Source organism: Lynx canadensis, chromosome X (assembly GCF_007474595.2).
Source record: "Lynx canadensis isolate LIC74 chromosome X, mLynCan4.pri.v2, whole genome shotgun sequence".
NCBI classification, from domain to species: domain Eukaryota; kingdom Metazoa; phylum Chordata; class Mammalia; order Carnivora; family Felidae; genus Lynx; species Lynx canadensis.
In genome coordinates, this window is record NC_044321.2 from 75,402,896 (window position 1) to 75,416,217 (window position 13,322).

The following is a 13,322-nucleotide window of genomic DNA, read 5'->3' on the forward strand; positions in this document are numbered from 1 at the left end:
TAATTCTTAAGTAGAGGTAATTGAATGGCTTCTAAACATCCATTTTAGCACAGTGACTGATGTATACAATTTTGTTGGAATAAAGTAAGTTGAGAGAGCAGCTGATCACAGTCCGGAGGTGAGGCTGAACTCTGAGGTGGTACATTATAACTGACATGCAAAATCTGGTAGAAAGATTAGAGAGGGCAGTGGCCCACCTGGAGATAGTATCCCATACCTCTGACATGCACTGTGGGTATGGAGATAATGCTCCAAAAGGAGCAACTCCATATGTGCAAGCATTTGACTCACTGTTTAACAGTCCTGTGGCAGAGTAAAGAGATCAGTAAAGAGATTGGGGGAGATGTACAGAAACATGTGAAGATGGTTCACACAGGCCTGAAGTTGGAGTGAGTTCTCTTGGTTACAGCCTCTCAGTGTCAGCAGACAGCAGGCAATAAGCTTTCTGATTTGTTGGCACGCATCTCAGAGCAGATCCAAGAAGTGGTAACCTTCTGGGAGAAAAACCAAGGCAGCAAGTTGTTCAACCACCTGTTAGCTGTCAGCGAAAGTATCCAGGCCCTGGGTTGGGTGGCTGTGGCACCCAAGCCTGGTCCCTATGTGAAACAAATGAATGATGCTGCCATGTTTTATACAAACTGAGTCCTCAAGGAATACAAAGATGTCAATAAGAAGCATGTGGACTGGGTCAAAGCTTACTTGAGTATATGGACAGAGCTACTGGCTTACATTAAGGAGTTCCATACCACTGGACTGGTCTGGAGCAAAACAGGGCCTGTGGCAAAATAACTGAGCGGATTGCCATCTGGACCTTCTGCTGAATCAGGTCCTCCTCCTCCCCCACCAAGCCCACCTCCCCCACCAGTCCCCACCAGTTCTGGCTCAGATGAGTCTGCTTCCCACTCAGCATTGTTTGTACAGATTAACCAGGGGGAAAGCATCACACATGCCCTGATACATGTATCTGATAACATGAAGACTCACAAGAACCCTGCCCTCACGGCTCAGAGTGGTCCAGTACGAAGTGGCCCCAAGCCATTCTCTGCACCTAAACCAGGAGTCAGCCCATCCCCCAAACCAACCACAAAGAAGGAGCCAGCTATACTTGAACTGCAGGGCAAGAACTGGAGAGTGGAAAATCAGGAGAATGTTTCCAACCTGGTGATTGATGACACAGAGCTGAAACAGGTGGCTTACATATTCAAGTGTGTCAATACAACATTGCAAATCAAGGGCAAAAGTAACTCCATTACAGTAGATAACTGTAAGAAACTCGGTCTGGTTTTCGATGAAGTGGTGGGCATTGTGGAGATAATCAATATTACAGCAAAGTTCAGGTAATGGGTAAAGTGCCAGCCATTTCCATCAACAAAACAGATGGCTGTCATGTTTACCTGAGCAAGAATTCCCTGGATTGCGAAATAGTCAGTGCCAAATCTTCTGATATGAATGCCCTCATTCCTACAGAAGGCAGTGACTTTAATGAATTCCCAGTCCCTGAGCAGTTCAAGACCCTATGGAATGGGCAGAAGTTGGCCACCACAGAGACAGAAATTGCTGGATAAGAGAAGTGCCACTGGGTTCTTTGCCCCCTCCCTCACACCTTGGGATAAATCTGTATCAAGACAGTTCTTTTCTAGATTTCCTCTACCTTTCTGCTCTTAAACTGCTTCTTCTCTCTGAGAAGCACAGCTACCTGTCTTCACTGAAATATACCTCAGGCTGAGATTTGGGTAGGAAAGCAGGTCAGTTGATCTTTTGCAGGATGGTACAGCTTTTCCATGTCACCTCAACAACACCACCAGCCCATTCTTAAGGAACTGCACACCAGGACTGGTGTGTTTTAGCTTTCAGCCTTTGGGAGTTATTTGACCAACAAACAGTCTTTTGGGAAGAATAAAGCAGTCCCCAGGAATTAAAAGATCAGAATGTTCACATAAGTTCATCTTCTTCTAACAGTGCAATGAAGGTAGCAGAGGCTGGTGTGATTCTAGCTGGTTCTTCTAACCAAACTAATTTTTCACTGTTGACAGGTGATGCAGGAGTCGCACTGGACCAAAGGCTAAAGCTTGGCTATCTAGCATTCCAAGCAAAATTGATTCCTGTAGGCATTCCTTTTATTCTGCATTCCATCCTGGGTCTGCCTGAACCTGAGAGAGTAGGTTCTCCTGTATCAGCTGCTGGGAAGAGCCCTGCACCCAGGCCAGTTAAAGGAGTCTTGGACCCTTTCTTTCACTGGGATCCCTGCCCAGCACCTTCCTACAGAGATGACTTAAACAAAAACAAAAATAAAACCAAAAAAAGGAAAACACACCATTTCAAGGAATCTGGAATTCCTTCTTCCATGCTATATGCCTTCCCTCCATCTTCACGGCCTCCTTTGCCCTGTCATGCCCAACTGCTTTTGGTTTCTGTCCAGGCACCTGAACAAAGGACTAAAATCTCCAGTACAGCCTGGTTTTAGGTCTTGTGTAAGAATCTTGCACAGCATTGCTAACGTAAATTACAGTTTTTCTTTCTAGGACACTAACCAAAATATGCAACTTTTTTGGTGAGAAGAGAGATTATCCTGTGACTTTTACCCATTTCCTGAGGCCTGTGGAAATAAACCTTTATGTACTTAAAGTTATACAGAAAATAGAGTAAAATTAATACCAAAAAATAAATAAATTAATTAATTAAATAAGTTGATATAGTTTAATGCCTGTGATATCTGGTGGAAGCCAAATTTGTAAAACATAAAATATATGAGAAAATAAGCCTTAAAAACTTGAAGTACTAGACTTTATCAACAGCCTACAAAATGGTACATTTAATTCCAATTCAAATTTTGACAAGGCAAAAATAATGAGAATAAGCATATTAGAAAATCTCTTAAAGAATTGGTTTATCTCTTTTCCTAAGTGCTGATCTGTACTTATGTCCAGAAGAAAAGTGGTCATTTGGGCAGAAAAAAGTGATTAGTGGACAGAGAAAGAGGCTTGTTAAGTCTTTAAGAAAATGAAGAACCTGAGGAGAACTCTTAAAAAGATGATTAGGGACTTTAGAATCACTTGACTCATTGGCACTCAACAAATAGACATCTGCCTAGCCTTACTAAGATAGCCTAGTTAGTACCTATTGGGTTTAGTTTTCAAGCTGTGTTGTTTTCAAGATGTTTTGTGATTATAGCACAATATAGAGTTCCAAAATTTTTCCTAAAAATACATGTTTCAAATGAAAATATAAATTATGAGAGATTATCTCCTTGGCATATCAAAACATATTATGAATGAAATCAGAAGGTATTGGCACAAACATAGTTGGAAAGATGCTTAGGTCAATGAAACAGAAATGTACCCTAGTATAGATAATTTAACATGAAAAGAGGAATCATGAATCAGTGTAAACATTCATGATTTCTCAACAAAGGGACAGCCCATGTTCTCTTTGCAAGAAAAAAAAGAAAAGAAATCAGTGTGGAAACTTACCTGGCATTGTACAACAAAATAAATTCTAGGTCATTTAAATAGACAAATGTAAAAACAAATCAAACCTTAAAAAACAAGAAGAGATACAGTTGAATGTTAATCAGATCAATAGATTTAACTATGTAAAAAAATTAAAATGAGTTCCAGTCCAAAATGGTGGTGTTGGAAGACCCTGAACTCATCTCCTGCACATACACACTGAATCTACATCTACATATAGAGCAATTCCTCCTGAAGAAAAACTCAGAGCTGACAGAACAGCTTCTTCACAACAAAAGATAGAAGTACCACATAGAGAATGGCAGGTGAAATGGAGACATGATAATCATGAGAACCCTGCCCCTGATACTGTAAACTGCGTGGAGAGGGATAGTACTGAGGGACTGGGAGAGGATTCCTCCACCCTGGCACACAGAGTAAAAGCTCAAGTTTAAAAGGGAAACTAGAATATAAAGGAACCAGCCCTACAGCATTTGACAAATGACAAGGAAGCTGCTGGAATGCTCTCCAGGGTCAGAGTTGCTAGCAAGTGTCATTGTTTGTTTCCTCTCCATTTTCATAGTGCAGACAGAAGCAAGATCCCGGCACCCTAACCAACTGCCCACCTCAATGAATTCTGGGCCCCTAGCCCACATCACCCCCAGTCATACTCCTAAGGTGGCCCCATTGAAGCACATACTAGGACACTGAAGTCCTGCACCCAGTTCAGCTCCAGAAGACCTGCCAGGACACCCCATGCATGGAGTAGCTGAGGACCTCCCAGCCAGCACCCTCTCCCAGCATTCATTGCACTAAGTCATCCTGGCCTATGCCCACCTGAGCTCCATCCATCCCACCAGGCCATCCCCTGCATAGAGTGCCCCAGGACCACCTAGCTCATCCCACCTCAGCTCCTGCCATCCAGACAGGGAGCCCCCTGGACAGAGCATCTCAAGCCCCTGTAGCCCATGCCTGCTTATGCTCAAATCATCTTGCCAGGGTGCCCCCTTGGAGGAATACCCCAGGAGCCCCAGCCAGCACTGGTTTTGGCTTCAGCTGCTCCACCAATGTGCCCTCTGTGTAGAGATCTCTGGGACCCCCAGTCCACTGCAGCTGTAACCATCCCACTAGGGTGGCCCTGGTACATAGTGCCCTAAGATCCCCATTCAGTGCCTACTATAGCTCTAGCCAGCCAGCCAAAGCAGACAGGCACACACAGAGATGTTCCTACACAAGTCCCTTCCTTTAATACTAGGAAAAATAGCTGTTGTGTGTAATTCATAGAAACAGACACAGAACGTCAAAATGAGGAGATAGAGCAATATGTTCCAAATGAAAGAAGAAGACAAAACTTCAAAAAAGAAAAAAAAAACTACACAAAATGGAGATAAGCAATCTACCTAATAAAGAGTTCAAAATAATGGTCCTAAAGTTGGTCACTGGACTTGAGTAGAGTAGATGAACTCAGTGAGAACTTCAGTAATGAGATAGAAAATATAAAAATAAACAATCATAGTTGAAGAATATAATAACTAAAATGAAAAATACACTAGAGGGAATGAACAGCTGATTGGAGTATGCAGAAGAAGAGATCAGTGTTCTGAAAGACAGAGTAATAGAAATCATCTAAGCTGTACAACAAAAATAAAAAATAATTTAAAAATGAGGACAGGTTAAGGGAACCCTGGGACAACATCAAGTAAACAAATATTTTCATTATAGGAGTCCTAGAAGGAGATTAGAGAGAAAAAGGAACAGAAAACTTATTTGAAGGAATAATAAATGAAAATTTTCCTACCTGGGGAAAGAAACAGACATCCAGGTCCAAGAATCACAGAGAACCCCCAAACAAGGTGAACCCAAAGATATCTACACCAAGACATATAATAATTAAAACATCAAAGATTAAAGAGAGAATTCTAAAAGCAGCAAGAAAAAGCAACTAGTTATATATAAAGGAAACCCCGTATGGCTATCAGCTGATTGGTCAGCAAAACCTTTGCAAGTCAGAAGGGAATGGCATGATATATTCAAAGTTCTGAAAGGAAAAAAAAAAAAAAACCTGCAACCAAGAATACTTTATCTGGCAAGGTTATCGTTCAGAATTGAAGAGGAGATAGTTTCTCAGGCAAACAAAACGGAGACTTCATCACCACTAGATTGGCCTTACAAGAAATGTTAAAAGGACTTCTTTAAGAGGAAAAGAAAAGACCATAAGTAGAAGAAAATTATGAAAGGTAAAAATGTCATGAATAACAGCAAACATCTAGTAAAGGTAGTAGATCAATCACTTATAAAGCTAGTACAAAGGCTAAAAGACAAAAGTAGCAAAATTAATTTTATCTAAAGCATTAGTTAAGAGACTCACAAAAATATGTAAAATATGACATCATATACATAAAATATGGAGGGGGGAAGTAAAAATGTAGTGCTTTTAGAATGTGTTTGAACTTAAACAACCAACAACTTAATACAGACTGATATATACTTAAGATGTTATAAATGAACCTCATGCTACACAAAAACCTATAATAAATACAAAAAAGAAAGAGAGAGGAATCCAAGCATAAGACTACAGAAAGTCATCAATCACAAGGGAAGAAAGGAACAGAGAAGAAATACAAAAACAATGAGAAAACAACGAAAGGACATACCTATATATAAGTAGGGCATACATAACTATCTATAATTACTTTAAATATAAATGATCTAAATGCTCCATTCAAAAGACATAGGATAAAGGAATGGATTTTAAAAAAATCATTTATATGCCACCTACAATGGACTCACTTCAGACCTAAAGACACATACAGACTAAAGTAAAGGGATAGAAAAAGATCTTCTATGCAAATGAAAGCAAAAACAATGGGGTAGCAATACTTGTATCAGACAACATGACTAAGAAGAGACAAAGATGGACATTACATAATGGTAAACCAGTCAATCTGCAAGAAAAGATAATAATTGTAAGTATCAATACACCCAACATAGCACCTACTTTCAGTTTCTCCCTTTATGTCTGATAATGGTTGCTTTATGTACTTAGGTACATACTAAAACTTTCATTATTTTCAGATTACATGATACTATATATAGATAATTCTAAAGATTCCATCAGAGAACTATGAGATAATAAAAATTTTGATAAAGTTATAGGATACAAAATTAATATACAGAAATCTGTTGCATTCTATACAGTAATAACAAAGTAGAATAAAGAGAAATTAAGAAAGCAATCCCATTTACAACTGCACCAGAATAAACATATAGGAATAAATTTAACCAAAGTGAAATATCTGTACTTCAAAAACTATAAAACATTGATGAAAGAAAAATGAAGATGACACAAACAAATGGAAAGATATTCTATGCTCGTGGATTGGAAGAAACAATATTTTTTAAATGTTGATACTTTCCAGAGCAATTTACAGATTCAATGCAATCTCTGTCAAATAACTGGTACCATTTTTTCACAGAACCAGAACAAACAATACTAAAATGTGTATGGAACCACAAAATATCTCAAATAGCCACAGCAATCCTGAGAAAGAAAAAGGAAGCTGGAGGTATCACAAATCCAGATTTCAAACTGTACTACAAAGCTAATCAAAACAGTATTGCACTGTCACAAAAATAGACACCAGATCAATAGACAGAATAGAGAGCTCAGAAATATACCCACACTTATATGGTCAATTAACCTATGACAAAGGATGCAAGAATATGTAATGAAAAAAAAAGTCTCTTCAAAAATGGTGCTGGGAACACTGGACAGCTACATGCAAAAGAGTGAAACTGGACCACTTTCTTGCACCATAAACAAATATAAAGTCAAAATAGATTAAAGACATAAATGTGAGACCTGAAACCATAAAACTCCTAAGAGAAAACATAGGCAGTTATTTTTTTTTTCATTTTAAAGGAACCTCCATACTGTCTTCCACAGTGGCTATTACAATTTACATTTCCACCAACAGTGCACAAGGGTTCCCTTTTCTCACATCCTCGCGAACACTTGGTATCCCTTGTCTTTTTTATACTAGTGACTGGTGCTAGGTTATATCACATTGTGGTCTCGATTTGTAAGTACCATACAGGTCAGTAATTTCACTACTGAGTATTCAAGGAAAAAGAAAACACTAATTTGGAAAGAGATAAACCCCTATATTTATTGCAGCATTATTTACAATAACCAAGATATGGAAGAGACCTAAGTGCATCGGTTGACGAATGGAAAAAGATGTACACACACACACACACACACACACACACAATGGAATATTAACCATAAAAAGAATGAGATCCTGCCATTTGTGACAACATAGATGGACCTAGAGAGTATTACACTCAGTGAAATAAGTCAGGCAGAAAAAGACAAATACCATGTGATTTTATTAGATGTGGAATCTAAAAAACAAAACAAATGAATAAACAAGAAATAGAAACAGACTCATAAATACAGAGAACAAACTGGTAGTTGCCAGAGGGGAGTCTGATAGGGAGATGGGAAAAATAGAGAAGAGTACTAAGAGGTACACACTTCCAGTTATAAGATAAACAAGTCATGGGGAAGAAAAATATAGCATAGGAAATGTAGTCAATAATATTGTAATAATATTGTATGGTGATAGATATAAGGATATTCATTGTGAGGCTTTTAGAATAGAAAAAAATGGGGGCAACTTAAATGTCCAGCAGTAGATAAATGGTTAACCAAATTGTGATATATAATATAAAAAGAAGAGTATGTTGCCATTAAAAATTATGTTTTCAATATCATGTTTCAGGAATTTAATGACATGGAAAATTTCTACAATAAAATATTAAATGAAAGCAATACCAAATTGCACATATAGTTTGAGCTCAACATATGTATGCATTTTAAAGACACTATTCTGGTAAGAGTGAAGAGAACAAATCTGGTCAAATAATTGGCTGTCCTCCATGAAGAGATTATTCCCAAGCCTAATTCAGCTGCTACCTTCCAGTCATTTCTAGCAAGTATGAAGCTTTATCAATATAGGATCCCCCAAACTATGAAGACATAAAACATCTTTGGAATCAAGGGATAAAAGGGGGAAAATGTAAGTTTATATGAGACAGTTTCACTATAACAGTCTAAAATAAATTATCTCATCAGTGTTTGAAAAGCAAACAGCTACTCAATAGACATTTCCTGAAGCATCTTTAGTTTTGCTGGTTTTCTTAGCCTACATCACATAAACCCAGTCCTCTTTTTGTTGAAAACAATGCCTACCCACTGATGGGTAGCACTGATCTGCTACACCATTACTTTTGAAGAGCTTTGGAGAAAACAAAGTCCACAGTAAATCACACAGGTTTTCTTTTACTTTGTTTTCTTGCAATTAAAACTGGATATTTTGTAATACAGTACATACCAGACACATTTATTTTGTGTTACCCTGCTAGGAAGGTAAAGTGCATTATGTTAGGTTAACATTGATACATCTACATGCCTATGAATACCAGGATGGAAACTGTTCTTCCATAGATGACAGATGGACCCCTAATATGAGGAGAAATGATTAATGGGCGTGGCCTTTTAATCACAGTTTTCTATCTCAACTTGTCCTACTCATGAAATATACTAGATATATCCTTGACCTTTGGCATACACTCACTTTGAGGATTAATTGTACATTCTGAGGTTACATACCATAGGCTTGAGTACTTTGGTCCATCTCACTTCATGTTTGGTTAAGTTTTATCTATGATATGCTTATTTCCTCAGTTACTTAATTTGACAAAGTTTTCGATAAGAAGGAAGTTAGTGATACAAGTCTAGCTATTAGTCTGAGCCTTTGGAATATTCAGGTACTTTATGGATGATGATGTGCCTTATACATAGTTGCTGAATAAATCATTGCATGGATGGTTTTTATTTTATTTTATTTTTAATTTAGTTAAATTCAAGTTAGTTAACATATAGTGTAGTATTGGTTTCAGAAGTAGAGCCCAGTGATACATCACTTACATATAACACCTAGTACTCATCCCAACAACTGTCCTCTTTAATGCCCATCACCCATTTAGCCCATCCCCCACCCACCTCCCTCCAGCAACCCTGTTTGTCTCTGTATTTAAGAGTCTCTTATGGTGTGCCTCCCTCTCTTTTTATCTATTTTTCCTTCCTTTCCCTTCCCTATGTTCATTTGTTGTGTTTCTTAAATTCCACATATTAGTAAAATCATGTGATATTTGTCTTTCTCTGACTGACTTATGTCACTTAGCATAATACACTTTGTTCCATCCATGTTGCAAGTGCAAGATTTCATTCCTTTTGACGACTGAGTAGTATTCCATTGTGTATATATACCTCATCTTCTTTATCCATTCATCAGTTAATGGACATTTGGGCTCTTTCCATAATTTGGATATTGTTGATAGTGCTGTATAAACCTTGGGGTGCATGTGCCTCCTCAAATCAGCATTTTTGTATCCTTTGGATAAATACCTAGTAGTGTAATTGCTGAGTTGTAGGTAGTTCTATTTTTAATTTTTTTCAGGAACCTCCATACTGTTCTCCAGAGTGGCTGCACTGGTTTGCATTCCCACCAACAGTGCAAAAGTGTTCCCCTTTCTCCATATCCTCACCAGAATCTGTTGTTTCCCAAATTATTAAATTAGCCATCCTGACAGGTGTGAGGTGGTATCTCATCGTGGTTTTGATTTATATTTTTCCCTGATAATGAGAGATCTTGAGCATCTTTTCCTATGTCTATTAGCCACCTGGATGTCTTCTTTGGAAAAAGTGTCTATTCATGTTTTCCACCCATTTCTTCACTGGATTGATCTGCTTTTTGAGTGTTGAGTTTGGTAAGTTCTTTATAGATTTTGAATACTAACCCTTTATCAGATATGTCATTTGCTAATATCTTTTCCCATTTTGTTGGTTGGCTTTTGTTGATTGTTTCCTTCACTGTTCAGAAGCTTTTTATCTTGATGATGTCCCAATAATTCATTTTTTACTTTTATTTTCCTTGCCTCCAGAGGCACAACTGGTAAAAAGTTGCTGCAGCCAAGGTTGAAGAGGTTGCTGCCTGTTTTCTCCTCTAGGATTTTGATGGTTTCCTGTCTCATATTTAGGTCTTTCATCTATTTTGTGTTTATTTCTGTTTATGGTGGAAGAAAGTGGTCCAGTTTCATTCTTCTGCATGTCTCTGTGCAGTTTTCCAAGCACCATTTGCTAAAGAGACTGTCGTTTTTTTCCATTGGATATTCTTTCCTGCTTTGTCAAAGATTAGTTGGCCATACATTTGTGTGTCCATTTCTGGGTTCTCTATTCAGTTCCATTGATCTATATGTCTGTTTTTGTGACAGTACCACATTGTCTTGATAAATACAGCTTTGTAATACAGCTTGAAGTCCAGAATTGTGATGCCTCCAGCTATGGTTTTCTTTTTCAACATTACTTTGGCTACTCAGGGTCTTTTGTGGTTCCATACAAATTTTAGTATTTTTTGCTCTAGCTCTGTGAAGAATGCTGGTTTTATTTTGATAGGTATTGCATTGGATGTGTAGATTACTTTGAGTAGTATAGACATTTTAACAACATTTGTTCTTCCAATCCATGAGCATGGAATGATTTTCCATTTCTTTGTGTCTTTTTTAATTTCTTTCATAAGTTTTCTATAGTTTTCAGTGTATAGATCTTTTACCTATTTGGTTAGGTCTATTCCTAGGTATCTTATGGGTTTTGGTACAACTGCAAATGGGATCTATACCTTGGTTTCCCTTTCTGCTGCTTAATTATTGGTGTATAGAAATGCAACTGATTTCTGTACATTGATTTTATATCCTGCAACTTTGCTGAATTCACATGTCAGTTCTAACAGTTCTTTGGCGGAGTCTTTCAGGTTTTCTGTGTAGAATATCATGTTATCTGTGACGAGTGAAAGTTTGACTTCTTCTTCTTATGCCTTTTATTTCTTTTTGTTGTCTGATTACTGAGGCTAAGACTTCCAATACTATGTTGAACAACAGTGGGGAGAGTGGACATCCCTGTCATGTTCCTAACATTAGCAGGAAAGCTCTCAGTTTTTCCCCATTGTGGGTGATATTAGCTGTGGGATTTTTGTATATGGTTTTATGATGTCAAGGTATGTTCCTCCTATCCCTACTTTCATTAAGGTTTTTATCAGAAAAGTATACTGTATTTCCTCATGTGCTTTTTCTGCATCTATTGAAAGTATCATATGGTTCTTATCCTTTCTTTTATTAATGTGGTATATCACATTGATTTGTGAATATTGAACTACCCTGTAGCCCAAGAATAAATCCCACTTGATCATTTTGAATAATTCTTCTAATATGCTGTTGAATTTGATTTGCTAGTATCTTGTTGAGAGTTTTTGCATCTATATTCATAAGGGATATTGGCCTATAATTCTCCTTTTTAGTGGGGTCTTTGGTTCTGAAATCAAGGTAATGTTGGCTTCATAGAATGAGTTTGGAAATTTTCCTTCCATTTCTATTTTTTGGAGCAGCTTCAAGAGAATAGGTGTTAACTGTTCTTTAAAATGTTGGTAGAATTCCTCTGGGAAACCATCTTGCCCAGGACTCTTATTTGTTGGGAGATTTTTGATAACTGATTCAATTTCTTTGCTGTTTATGTGCCTGTTCAAATTTTCTATTCCTGTTTGAGTTGTGATAGTGTGTTAGTGTCTAGGAATTTGTCTATTTTCCAGATTGTCCAGTTTGTTGGCATATAATTTTTCATAGTTTTCTCTTATAATTGACTGTATTTCTGTGGTATTGGTTGTGACCTCTTCTCTTTCATGCATGATTTTATCTATTTGGGTCCCTTCTCTTTTCTTTTTTTTTTTTTTTTTTTTTAATTTTTTTTAACGTTTATTTATTTTTGAGACAGAGAGAGACAGAGCATGAACGGGGGGAGGGGCAGAGAGAGAGGGAGACACAGAATCAGAAACAGGCTCCAGGCTCTGAGCCATCAGCCCAGAGCCTGACGTGGGGCTCGAACTCACGGACCGCGAGATCGTGACCTGGCTGAAGTCGGATGCTTAACCAACTGCGCCACCCAGGCGCCCCTTCTCTTTTCTTTTTGATAAGTCTGGCTAGGGGGTTGTCAATTTTGTTTATTCTTTCAAAAAATCAGCTTTTAGTTTCATTGATCTATTCTAGTGCTTTTTTTTGTTTCTATATCATTTATTTCTGCTCTAAACCTTATTATTTCCCTTCTTCTGCTTGCTCTGGGCTTTATTTGCTGCTCCTTCTATAGCTCCCTTAGGTGTAAGTTATGTTGTATATTTGTATATTTGTATTCAGGCCTTTTTGAGATAGGACTAAATTACAATGTACTTTCCTCTTAGGACTGCCTTTGCTGCATCACAAAGGGTTTGGACTTTACATCAATACAGTAATGGGTTTAATCCATTCACTGTAGGACTAAGTAGGGAAGGTTTTGAGATGAATGTCAAATCAATTTGCACTCATAAATAGCATAAATATTGTTGCTTTTATGACTGGATACATCTTGACATTGGTTTGAACTGATTAACCTGGTACTCAGAATGTGCAGAAGTATGCCAAGCTGGTCCATGTATTCATATTATCTTTTGGTGACAGATTAGAATAGTGTTTTAGTTTTGATCACTCTTCCTCCATAGAATGCACATTTTTATATAACTATAGCTGTCTCCAAATTCACACTATGACCAGGTCACTCTCTGTAATATCAGAATCTTTTCACCTTCACATGGGGCATATTTCAAAGACAAGCCTTTGATGATCAAAGAGGATACCCAAGTGTGATGGATTTGGAAGGTACATCTTGGATTGACATCTCAGGCTTTACTTCTCCATTAATTGTTGGTTTTTATAAACAATAGAATT

The 13,322-nt window shown here is 37.6% G+C and overlaps 1 protein-coding gene and 1 pseudogene across 7 annotated transcripts in view; both read left to right on the forward strand.

Annotated features, from left to right (window-relative positions):
* DIAPH2 (diaphanous related formin 2) overlaps nucleotides 1-13,322 on the forward strand; it is a 1,054,294-nt gene that overhangs the window by 1,032,556 nt on the left and 8,416 nt on the right. The window lies entirely within an intron of this gene.
* LOC115506996 lies at nucleotides 72-2,662 on the forward strand (annotated as a pseudogene).